Genomic DNA, 13,792 nt, shown 5'->3' on the forward strand with positions numbered 1-13,792 from the left:
GGGTTTGGAGATCCTCCTCTGTGGCTGTGGAGATAAAGGTCAGCGACAACAACCAGAGGTCTGATAGGAGGAGGAGCTTGTTCCTCTGATGATGCAGTCAGTTTAAACACTTTGGAACAAAAAGCCAAAATGTCTTTTATTTTGTTACGTTTATTCAGCTGTATTTATTCTATTTGGAGGGATAACCAGTTCAATGACCACGCCTTCCAATTTGATTTTAATTTGAAAGCATTATTATGCTGATGAAGTAATCTTCACAAATTAAAACTTGTCTCACGAGTTCTAAAGCAAACAAACGTCTGTCTTTAGAAATGGACATATCAGCATTAATACTGAATTACAAGACTAATATCTTCATGTATTTATTTTTTTAATCTGTACATATATAAATGTGTAATCCCGTGTCACTACAGCTGCACCAACAACTCTTATTCATTCAAATAAAAAGTAATTCTTAATAAACATAAATTCTCGTCTAAATGACCTTAAAGGATATATTTATAATGTGTTTTGTGCTTTCATGTTTGATTCCAAGTAGGTAAAGTAAAAAACATGGGATTTCTACTGTCACCAAGTTTTACATTAAATATATATTTTACACCACGCTTCATAGTTTACACACACAGAAATAAAATTATCTTTAACAACATTTAGAACTGATAATCTGGTTCAAACTTCTGTTTTTCTTTAGGTAGCAATATGAAAAGAGCAGCTTTAAATTAAAATGATGATTTTAATCTGTTTAAAACGTTGCCTCCCATCTGCTCCTTTATTTCATTTATGATATCAATAGTTTACAAATAGTTTAAGTATAATTTCAAACCAATTCACAGGTTCACTTCCATCAACCAGCTCGTCTTCTGATATTCATCAACAATTCACTTTAAAAACCAAAAAGTTTTTAGTTTTGGTTTAGTTTAAAACCGTCTCATCTGGTCTCAACTCAGACACACAGAAAACAGAAAACAGGGTTTCTATTGTTGTGTTAGAGAGACACACCTTAGACAACCTCCTCCACTGTGGATCTGGTTACAACACGCACACACACACACACACACACACACACACACACACACAAACACACACACACACACACACACACACACACACACACACACACACACACACACACACTTCCATGGGAACCCCTTGTCAGCTCTGTCAAAATAAAAAAGGCTGTTTGTCAGCGTCAGGTGTCGTTACACACACACACACACACACACACACACACACACACACACACAAACACAATGATAAAGAATGCATTGTGTTTTAAATCCTCAATGTTAAAAAGCATTTGTTATCCATATAAAATATAAAAACACACAAATATATATTCCTGCTGGTTCCAGGTGACCTCATGAGACACACATGCTTTACCAACATTAAGCATCCTTCATGTCGGAAAACAGAATCCTCGAGAGTTCATTCTGACGCAAACACGACTAAACTTCCAAAGGTATGTCATTTGCCCCGATCACCATGTTAACCAGTGACACACACACACACACACACACACACACACACACACACACACACACACACGTGTGTTTCTGTGCATAGCTGCTCTCAAGTTCAAAACTGTCCGTCACAAAGATTCAGTTAAAGAGTGTGAATCTAAAATGCAGAAATGAGAGAAGCGATAGTGAACCTCAGTGATACTACTGGTAATATTAAATATTGGTATATATATATATATATATATATTGTAACGTCTTCGGGCAGGAGCAGCCACACTGTCAAAATTGAGTGCAAAATGTTCTAGTTTACTTTTATTCTTTCCATAACTTCCAGCTCCGGTCTCCATCTATTCCCTGGAAACTCCCACTTCCCTCTTCCTCCTCCTCCTCCTCCTCAGACACAAAGGTCCTCCTGGGGCACAAAGAGAAGGAGGTGAGAGGTTTTCTGTCAGTGGTTGAGTCTCATTCCTCCACCTTCAGCTTCATATTCTAGATGGTCAGCCGGATCTTCTTTCAGAGCTTCGTGTCTCTCATTCAGGAACGTTTCCTGCTCATTCTTCATTTAAAGGGGCATTAAGTGATTAAGTGACCTAATTCATTTCCCTTCAGAACAACAAGCACTTGATGATTAAGTAAATCAAGTCATTGATAAGAAAAAACAAACAAGTTTAACTTCTCGTCAGCGAAGAACATTTTGTATTTCACATTGTATAGAGATGAAGATTTATTGATAGATTTAAAAACAGTCATTAATGATGAAAGTCATTGTTTCAGTGAAAATGGAACTTGTGAGACGGATGCTAATGCTAATGCTAATGCTTTGAGACACAAGCTTCTCGTTTCACATTTACTCACTTTAACTGCAACAAGTGCTTCTTATTTTATACTCTTTGCTGAGTTTTGTTGTTTATTTGAATGCTTAATTGTTGATTTTATGAATGTTTTATTACTAATGCTAATTTACTAATGCTTATTGTATGTTTTATTGCTAATCTTTTGTCATGTAAAATATAATGCGTTATTATTATTATTATTGATCAGTAACATTATCAGCACCTTTTTATATCTTAATGTCGTGCTCTGTTAATTTATTTAATATATTTGTTTAGTAATTATTTAATGTGTATATTAATAAATGTTTGTCTCACTCTTTGCTCAAAAGCTAAAATAACAATAATTTCAGCATCAGGTGGACAGACGGATACATAATCTATATATAATAATATATATATATATATATATATATATATATATATATATATATTATTATATTATTCCACAGATGTGAGTCGACATGTTTCATGTTTCATCTTTTGCTTCCTTCATGATATCACGTTACCTAGACAACGCTGTCTGGTCACCACGGGGCACCATCGCCATGGCAACAGCGCTGGAACGTGGAAATACAGGATATGCAGGATATCGTGTGTGCGTGTGTGTGTGTGTGTGTGCATGTGCATGTGCGTGCGTGTGTGTGTGTGTCTGTGTGTGTGTTGTGGGTTAAATGTGAGTTAGTTTTAGGGTTAAATGAATACTGTAAATGTTATTTTGTTAGTTTTGATTCTTGAAGAAAACTTTTATCTCTTTAAAAGAAATAAATGAAAACATTTAAAAACTCTCTCACAACTCGAGCAGAATAATCTGTTTGTGTTGAAGTGTTTTTGTGAAGCTTCCCTTGAAGATAAAAATCTTTTGTTCCACAGAAACACAAACGTGGAGTTCTACTCTCTTAAACGAATGACTCAGCATTTTGGGAAACGATCTTATTCTCTATCGAGCCGTAAATCAGAAGAGAAGATGTCATGTCTGTAAGTTTAAAGCTATACAACAGCTGCTGGTTAGCTTAGCTTAGCATAACATACAGACTAGAAACAGGTGGAACGTTGTGGTTTGTTGAACTGAATCATTTCTTAACATCTTTACATCATGAGGGCCACGTTAGAAACAATCTGTCCCTTAAAACACTGATAATGAACTCATGACTCAGGATTAACATCAGTTTGGGGATCACATATACTGTTATATTATTATTGTTGTGATGATTGATCTTAATGTGAAAACACAACCTGAAGTCTGACCTGAGCCGCTCAGACTGATCCGGCTTCTCACTGCTCTGCTGCTTTTATACCGGCTATAAAAAGACCACAGCACACCAATGATTAACTTCTGTGTACGCTGTAACTCGACACTACACACACACACACACACACACACACACACTACACACACACACTACACACACACTCTCACACACACACACACACACACACACACTACACACACACACGCACACACTACACACACACACACACTCACTCACTCGCACACACCCCCACACACACTACACACACACACACACACACACACACACACACACACACACTTACTCACACACACACACACACACACACACACACACACACTACACAGACACACACACACACACACACACACCCACACACACACACACACACACACACACACTCACACACACACTCACACACACACACACACACACACACACTACACACACACACACTACACAGACACACACACACACACACACACCCACACACACACACACACACTCACACACACACTCACACACACACACACACACACACACACACACACACACACACACACACACACACTCACTCACACTCTCTCAAAGTTAAAAATGTGTTAAATGTGTGGAGAACTCAATCATAGAGGTGTTGTGGATTAGTTGGTCGGCGTGCCTGTTTTGTAAACAGGAGATCCTGAGTTCAAATCCCAGCAGTGCCGCTCCAGCGTAGTGTTGACTTCAACTTTTTGCTCTCATATTTGAGAAAAACAGACCTTTACAGAGGCGCTGTGCCTTATTTGGTTAAAGTGCCTGTCTAGTAAACAAGAGTTCCTGGGTTCAAATCCCAAAAAGCCTGTGACAAAGCAGTGTAGGCTTCAACATTATGATTTCATATTTGTGAATATGAACGAAGGTTCAACATTTTTGGAAAACTCAGTCAGAGAGGCGCTGTGCCTTATTTGGTTAAAGTGCCTGTCTTGTAAACAGGAGATCCTGGGTTCAAATCCCTGTGGTGCCTCTCCTGGTTAGAGTTGAGTTCAACTTTTTGCTCTCATATTTGAGAAAATTAACGACGGTTTCAATTTTTTTGAAAAAGACCTTCACAGAGGCGCTGTGGCTCAGTTGGTCAAAGTGCCTGTCTAAAAAGGAGAAAACCTTGGTTCAAATCCCAGCAGTGTCTCTCACAGGAGAGTAGCAAGTGGACTTCAACTATGGAAATTATTTTCAGGATGAATGCTTTACTTCATTTTTGTAGTTGTTGAAAGTGCTTGTCTAGTAAACAGAAACAGGAGATGCTGCACTATCTTCTGCAGCATTCTCCTAAATCACTGTAATCTGCTAGATATTTACCGTGAAGTTACAATAAAATACGGTAATTCTACAGCAACTTAATGTGAAATCACAGTATACAGCTGCGTTTGCACAATAATTTACTCTGAAAATGTTACACCACCTAACTGTGAAACCAATGTGATTAGTAGCCAGTAATTTATTGTGAATTTACAGTCAAATAATTTACAGTGTAGAACTTTTTTTTTTTTTTTTATATTTCCGAGAAAATTGTACCTCCTTGATGTTGAAATGGTACGACCTTTAATATTTTGGACACAAACTTTTGAGGCTGTGGCTTAGTTGGTCTCAAATGAAGAGACGGGATGGTTTACCACACTTTCAACTTTATTGCTGTTTCGAGTAACTTATCGAATATCTCATACCGGTCACAGAAACAGTACCTATCTTGGATGAACATGAACATTTTAAAGAAGCAGTAGAAGTAGTAGTAGTAGTAGTAGTAGTAGAAGTAGTAGTCGTAGTAGTAGTAGAGGTGGTAGTAGTAGTAAAGTTCGTGAACATGATGTTCTTTTAATCAACACCAGAGGGCGCCTGGGTCCCTCTTATATTTGACTTCAAAATAAAAGTCCCCAGGTCTCTGCAGGACTGAACAGAGCAGCAGTGATTGGAAGCACAGAGGAAGAAAAAAAAGGCAAGAGTTCTCACTCTGCCACTTTATCGGGACACCAAAAGTAATGAGTAACATACTAGTAAATATTTACTTAGGTTCAGAAGAATAAAAGCTCAACTGAGATACTGGGTTTCATAAAGATGTTTCACTGGTGGTTTGCAAACAACGTGGTAGATTGTTGATTTACATATTGTTTAGCTTGGAGGTTTATAATTGACCTTTGAAAGTTAAGTGGAGATGTTTTGTCAAACAACTCTTAAAAAGCTTTATCAAGAAACATGTCTGACAAAATAATGTTAAATCCACTTAGAATAGAACTACAAGGTTTTTCCAGAGATTAAGAACAAAATCTCATCTTCATCTGCGGGTAGCGTCTGCTCAGCAGTCAACCCTGAGATATGGAAGATGTATAAGTATTGAGTCTAAAGAAAATACTGGGATCAGTATTCACTGTCTTGAAATTTCCGACAGACCCTCATCTACCTGCATGCATGCTTTTATTGTTGTTTAGCTGTGTCTGACTGATTTGTATATTTCACATACTCTGCATGCTTTTATGTTTTGTTCCTCTGACATGGATGTTCTTTAGTATCTAACAATGCAGCATAATATTCTCTTTAGTCCATGTTTCTATTTAACATAGTTATCCCTCATTTGACTTGTTGTGAGTGTGTTTGATTTGTACTTGTTAGTACATGACAATGTAGCCTCCTGAATGATGATAGTACTTATATTAATATTCTCACTTCTTTCATTGTTTGTGCACGCATTGTAAAGGGTCAATATTGCATATTGCATAACTTTGTAAATGTGATGTTATATTCTGTTTTTAGGTTTACTTTGTAGCATCTGCCTCTTGGGACTATATGTGAAAAATAGCCTTTTGGCTAAACTCTGGTGCATTTACAGCAATGATTGTATTAATGCGCACTGTCCCTTATAAAAAAAACAAACAATAAATAAACAACAGAAATAAAAAAAACTAGCTTGTTGTTGTAGATGTCACTACTTGAAAATTCAGAAAGTCCATCAGAAAATGAAAACTCCACACCCACTTGAAGATACCTGAAAGGTGGACATCTTTGACGCATGCGCAGTCAGTCAACATCCACTTGAAGTTACCTGAAAGGTGGACATCTTTGACGCATGCGTGATCAGTCAACACCCAACCTCTTTGCCAACCGGAAATTCGGCCTTTTTGTTGTTGAACCTCAACGGAGTGATCCATCCTTCCGGATCATAGGCGATCTTTGTTCGGCTGGTATTTGCTGTCCTCCATCATCAAGCAGACCCGACCACAGACCGACTGGATCGGGGAGCTTGAGGACTGTACGACGGCGAAAACATTGGAGAAAAAAAAAACGTGTTAAATTGCGGTTTTCTGTCGTGTTGCTATGGTGGGACTTTTACTTGAACTGCTACGATGAAATAGCGTCGAAATGAGTTCCACGCACGCAGAGATAAATTAAAGAAAGAAGGAGAAAAGGTAAGGAAGAATCCAAAAACTTCATTCCAGACCTGCGAGCCCTACTTCTGGGCTCCGTCTAACCACTGGAGCGAACACACTCCCTGGGTTGTGCTCCGTGTTTACGCATTTTTCGAGTTCAAACAACCTCACTATAATACTTAACAATGTGGATATTTAAAATATATATATGCATGAATATATTATGCTCATTACTGTGTATTACGGTCGTGGACAACGTTACTATAAACAACAGGGAGTTCGGCGAACAGATTTTCTTTTAGTGTGTGTGTGTGAGAGTGTTGTGCACCAGGAGATAGACGGACCCCTTCTGGCTGCTGTCGTGGAAAAAAAAGAAGTTTGATTCACTTCTGCTTGCAGCACTAAGTTTTATAATCTCAGTTAAAAATAACAAACACACAATTAACTTAATATTGTTGATCACGGAGACGTTTGCAGTCGTTTTATACAGAAGTATATTTTCTGAGTTGTTGCCACATTCCTCTGTTAGCTCACTTTGCTGCATAGTTTACATCGCTCGTCTGTAATTATAGTAAAGCATGAACGTGTGCTACCAAGTTAGCGTGCACTTTATTGTGGTGAAAGAAGAGTGCACGCTGGTTTTTAGTAATGCGCTTTTTTTAAAGTTTTATTTCGTTAAAGTTCTTGTTTCTCCCCCTAAAATATTGTTTATGTTGTTAGCATCGTCTGCTAACTTTGTTTGGGAGGTATCTTATAATGTTGGATGTTTTTCCTCACATTTAAACAAACCATTTAAATCGACATTTGATGTCATTATTTTTAGGTTTTGGTTGTTCCAGCCTATCTCTGGTTAGCTGTGTGTGGCTCTGTCCCAGAGATAAACGAGCTTAATTTAATTTAGCAGAGACACAGAACACAATCTGATCAGCTGCCATGTGGGCTTTGTTACTTTGGCTCAGATCCATTTTAGAGACATAAAGTTTACGTTTTATAGTTTATGTAAAACACACTTGTTGCACTCGGTGAAAAGTACCATTCAGAAAAATTAACAATTATCAGTATTAGTTTCTTGCCGCACGCATTTTAAGACTGAAACTATTCATTATCAGTTAATCTAGGCATCTTACTTTAAATACTTTTAGTCTATAAAACAGTAAACAGGGGATTTGTTTTGTGTTTGAAAATGACAATAAACACATTACAATGACTAGTGAACAATATCATTGTATCAATATATGTTATTTGGAGCCTTAGCGGCTTCACCGGTAACTATTTCTGACCATATTAGTGGGAAAACCGAAGAATTTAGTCTTTCTGCAGATCATAATCGTCCAAAACATATGTATTACCAACACAATGCAGTCTCTACAGCATCGGATAACATTAGTCGTGTAATGCAGTTATTCTAAACATGGCGGTCAGTGGACTTGACGGACTGATGGCGTCATCTAGTCTTGGTTTTAGGCTCTGTCGTTAATATTTGGGCCACAGATATCAGCCAGTGAGCTGGTTCTTCTGTCTGCTAATAGTGAACCTAGTTTGACTTTTAACTGTTGGATAATGGGGCGCTTGTTGTCTGGTCTGAATGAATCCGGCTGCTCACTCTGATGCTGATAGGGTTAATCAAATAATCAATATGTGGATCAATTGATCAGCTCCAGTGATCATGAGTGTCTCTCTTGAAGTGTCAGGTCTGCTGTCACCTCACTCTTACGTGTTTATAACAGTCATAATTTAAAACTCTGTGTTTTTAGGCTGTACGGTTCCTCGTGTGATACCAGTGGGGTGTGATTATTGATAGTTTCCATTCAGTGTGTGTTGAAATCGACCGCTCCCTGTTCACTGACCAACCGAATGCCTTTTGCTTTAAGTTCATTGTAACATTCGCCGTCTTTATTATCACGAGGAGCACACAGGTGTCGCATCGAGTCCAGCTGTATTTACAACTCTTATAGCATGTTTTATTCCCAAACGAGTTAAATAATGAAAGGAACATCCACAAAACCGTTAAGTTTAGTTATATTAAAGCCGTTCCGTGTGTTTATTTTTCACTTAACAAACCTTTATTCAGGGTTCACTGCTGTGGAGCTGAGTTTGTCTGGGAAAAAAAAGGGGAAATAAGAAATAATCTATTGCAGCAAGTCGTCTTCCTGTATAAAATGACTAAAGTTCAATAAATAGCTTTTCTTATTTGATGTTCCCGTTTTTGCTTTTATCTTGACGTCATTGTTCAGATCAGAGACATCAAACAGAGCTGCTCTGTAAATTTGACATCCTGTGCCGTCATTATGCATTAAAAACCAATATCTTACATTCTGAATATAGTGGTCTCATGAACGTCTTGTTTATGTACCAGGGAAGGTGTATTTATTCATCCATGTAAACAGATATCATCTTAGCATCATGCAACATCCACGGTTCATTCAGCGCAAAAAAAACATATTCCAAAGTGTATCTGAAGTTAACAGGAAGCTTCAGCAGTTGTATATCTTTTCAGCACAAAATTCCCTCTTTGTGTTTACCTGTTGAGCTTCGATGGAGTAACACAAAGAGGGCGTTTCACTCAGGAATGACTTGTAACTTTTGATTAACAGACCTTAAGTTATCCTCAGATACATGTTTGGATGTATTCTTGCCCTCCATCACTCTAGTAGAAAGACTCTGCTTTTCTATCCCTTTGCAGTTCATCGCCTCCTCCATAGTGGAGGGGGTGGGGGGTGGGGGGGGGGGGGCGTTGTTGGAAATTAAAATCTAGTATTATCCATATGCCAGACAGCTGTACATTCCACAGCCAAGCCCAGGATCTCTGTTACCGAAATAACAGAGTGACTGAGTGACTGACGATGGGTGAGCCAGCTAGAGCCACAACAAAAGAGAGGCAGAGAGAGCGACGTATTGTTGAAGCGAAAGACAAAGTAAAGTCTGAGGACGCGCTGCCTCCTCCAGCCCATAGCAGAGTTTTAGTCACCTCCGTCTTCTCCGTCATGTCTTTGCTATTGTGTGTGTGTGTGTGTGTGTGTGTGTGTGTGTGTGTGTGTGTGTGTGTGGAGTCAAAGTTGCGTCGTGAAGTTGTATAATAATGGAAATAACGGTTGCAACATACGGTTACTTTCATAATCATTCATCCGAGTCAGCTGTCTGATGAATCGGTTCATTGTTTTGACTACAGAGTTTCAGAAAATCTTAGAAAAAGATCACAACTCTGAAAGCCCAAGACGACGTATTCTAACTGTCCAAAAATGTGGAGATATGCAGTTTACTGTCGCATAAGACAAATAAAAGAAGAACATCTGGAGAAGCCGACCGTTCCTACGGGATGTTTAGAAATGTTTCTTGGAAAAGTACTAAAGACTAATCTATTAATTGACCGATCTCTTCAGCTCTAGCACACAATTGTTATTTAGTTGTACATTGCATGGCACTAAATGCCACTGATACAGGGCTGCAGTTAGACCTGTCTTCTACATGCAGGATGAAGCAGCAGTGACGGGACGGACAAAGGTTAAAATGTGTCTCGCCACGCTTTTATTTTCTGTCCATCTATCACTGAGGACACCGACGCCATGTAATCTCTCCTCCACCCACTGATTGTTTATCATTCGGTGATTAGTCCGCGGTGTCGCTCAGTCTATTCTGTGTGTGTTGTGTTTGTAGCTGCAGATCTATTCTCATAGAATGACACCACCACCTCCACCACCACCTCTGTACTGGTACCAGACCAGTCTCCAGGAAAAGACCAGTTAATGCTGGTGGAGTCTGGCCGGGCTGCTTTTAGGTAAAATCAAATATCAGCCAGTGAAACGCACGCCTCAGACCAAACATGCTGCCGCAGAGAGCTCAGATCAAAATACAATTGATAACAGATTAGATTTTTTCCACTAAACAGTCCAGTGTCAGTGACTTTATTGGCTAATCAAATGCATGGAAACACACTCGCCAGCTAGAAAACCTTGTAGCTTTTAGTTTGTAGCATCCTGTAGCATGTTCGTTTTTATCTTGCAGTGTGTACCTTGTGGTTTGGAGCATTGACATTGTAGCTTATAGCATGTAGCTTGTATCCTGTATTGTTTACCTTTTTATCTTATAACATGTAGCTTCGAGCTTTGACATTGTAGCTTATAGCTTGTAGCTTTTTTAGCTGTTAGCCTGTATTGTTTACCTTTTTATCTTATAACATGTAGCTGATGGCATGTACCTTGTTTAGCTGTTAGCATGTACCTTTTTAGCTTGTAGCCTGTATTGTTTACCTTTTTATCTTATAACATGTAGCTTTGAGCTTTGACGTTGTAGCCTATAGCCTGTAGCTTTTTTAGCTGTTAGCCTGTATTGTTTACCTTTTTATCTTATAACATGTAGCTGATAGCATGTACCTTGTTTAGCTGTTAGCATGTACCTTTTTTAGCTGTTAACCTGTATTGTTTACCTTTTTACCTTGTGACATGTAGCTTGGAGCGTTAACAATGTAGCTTATAGCGTGTAGCTTTTTTAGCTGTTAGCCTGTATTGTTTACCTTTTTATCTTGTGACATGTAGCTTGGGGCGTTGACATTGTAGCTTATAGGGCGTACCTTGTGGTTCGTTGTAGACCAAACTTTTCATATCCACACCTTCAAAGTCACTCCCTTTTTGCCGGCATCCATGTTACTTTTAGCCAATGCTCGTTGTGTAGTCCTGTAGTTTGTTCTGCTGTTTAATGTCATTAGCATCATTTTCTGACTGTCTTGAGCATATCTGTTGCATAGATAGAGATCCTGTGTTCATAGTCTCAACCATGGCAGGAGAAACTAAATGCCCTTGCTGCTACAAGACCAATATGTGTTGGTAACTAAAAGCACGTGTCCACCATTTTCTGTCATTTTATGTTATCACCAAACTTTCAGAGGACAGCTTATTACTGTCTAAATCAACTTTTCATATTTGTGTTTCACTCAATTAATTTTCCTATTAAACCACATTCAATTTGATCGTTACGTTTGACTGCTGCTAGGATAAATTTTGACTTTGATGGTGAAAGAAATTGTACAGAATAAAAAAAAAACCCAAAACCACTGAAAGCTACCAGCATCACTTTCCCTCATTCTGTTTTGTTCCCTTCTCTTTGTTTCCTACATCTGTTTCCCCCCCTTTTTCACATTACTTTCTTTTATTGGCTCCTCGTTGGAACCTGAACTAGATTTATCTTTTCAAGAAAGTAGCTGCTCACATCCAAACTATGAGTAATGATGAATATGATTATTTGAATGTGGAAAATGTCTATTTTTACAAATGTAATACTGCAGTTATAGTGACGGTATCTTGATGTTGATCACAAACAGAATGTTTCTCGTCTCTAGTCTGTCCTTTCTACTCTTTTTCCATCTCTGTTTCTTCCCCTTTCTTCATTCCTCTTCTCGGTCTACTTCCTCTCAGCTTTCTGTCTCCTGGGAGTGCTTCTGAGCTCGGGGATCTCTCTCTTTCCCTCTGCTCTGTTTCTATTTTTTTTCCTCCATTTCTCCTTTTCCTACCCTCCTCCACCTCTCCCTCTGTCTCGGAGTGTGTTTCCAGTCCCAGAGACTGAGGATCAGATTACTCAGGGAGTCTCGGAGGCTCTCTGGCGAGGTGGCAGTGGTGGTGGTGGAGGAGGAGGAGGAGGAGGAGGAGGAGGAGGAGGAGGGATGGAGGGAGGGAGGGAGGGAGGGAGGGAGGGAGGGAGGGAAGGAAGGAGGGAAGGAGATCAGGTTTCACATCTCCAGCGCTCTGCTCGGTCTGCCTCGCCTCCCTCCTCCACCTCCTCCCCCCCCCCCCCCCCCCAGCGGCCTGGAGACAGAGTGGCTGAGCCAGGGAGGAAAACATGCAATCCACCTCCTCCTCCTCCTCCATACGTCCAGCCTCTTTGCTGCAGCATAGCAGATAAATAAAGGCAGTAAAGCTGAGCACACAGAGGGACGATTCTTCACCACCTTCACCCCCCCCCTCCTCCATCCCTGCAGAGATATTTTATATCCTGCACCGTGTGTTTTCATTCTCCTGGATGTGTGGCAAAGGTGAAACAGCTTCAGGTTTTCTTTGGTTTTCTTGAGACGACCAAAGCTTGAAGATCAATCCTGAGACTCTGGAAATCAGTAAAATGTGTTTCTGGCAGTAAAATCCGAGGGGCGGCTCTAGTGGTGGTAGTTGTAAGACACTTGTGGCTTTAGCAGATACGGTAGTAATCTTTATTTAATGATATTGGGTCTTGTTTGTTTGGAGGTTTTTAACTTTATACTTTTTTTCTGGTAAAAGCTTTTGGAGAATTATTTGTTTTTTGTCAACTGAGATTCACAGGCTCAGTAAGATGCAGACAAATCAAGTAGAATGTTTTACACTGAAGACGTTTCTGTTTTGTGCCAGAATATGAATATATCTACTTATGTATTGATGTAGTGCTGCAGCTAGTTATCCTTTTATTTTTGAATATTGCTGCAGATTACTGTAGTGATTAATTGATTCAGCTTTTCAGAATGTCTATAGTAACAACCGTCCAGAACTGAAAGATCTTCACTTTACAATGATTTAAACAGAGAAAACTAGTATTTCTACTGCTTCACCGCTCAGGGTTTACTTGTTGAATTAAAGTATTTCAGCTCATCTGAAGTTTCTGCTGAATCAATAGTCCTCTGCTGTTGTACCGCACCTTTAAGAACCACGGCCCGCTTTACAATCAGCACACAAAGTGCCACTCGTGCCAAAATAGTTGGTTTACATTTTGCAGTGATGCTTCCTTCTCTGTCCGGACTTCAGCTGAAGGTCGACGCAGCCTCCTCCGCGCTCACAATCTCCAGCTCTTAATGGTATTGATCTCTGCTTTAAATACACCCGGCCCATCCCAGTGAATAA

General features: G+C 39.3%; 1 protein-coding gene across 1 annotated transcript in view; it reads left to right on the forward strand.

Moving 5' to 3' along the window:
- The first annotated feature begins 6,793 nt into the window (after positions 1 to 6,793).
- Positions 6,794 to 13,792, forward strand: part of LOC137888449 (bone morphogenetic protein receptor type-1A-like) — a 38,017-nt gene continuing 31,018 nt past the window's right edge. Inside the window, exon 1 of the mRNA XM_068731850.1 lies at positions 6,794 to 6,977. The gene's annotated coding sequence lies outside the window, so the exon portion shown is untranslated. The remainder of the gene's footprint in view (positions 6,978 to 13,792) is intronic.

The sequence above is a fragment of the Cebidichthys violaceus genome, unplaced genomic scaffold (assembly GCF_023349555.1).
Source record: "Cebidichthys violaceus isolate CVI_PGR_0920_01 unplaced genomic scaffold, fCebVio1.0.p SCAF_54, whole genome shotgun sequence".
Classification (NCBI taxonomy): Eukaryota; Metazoa; Chordata; class Actinopteri; order Perciformes; family Stichaeidae; genus Cebidichthys; species Cebidichthys violaceus.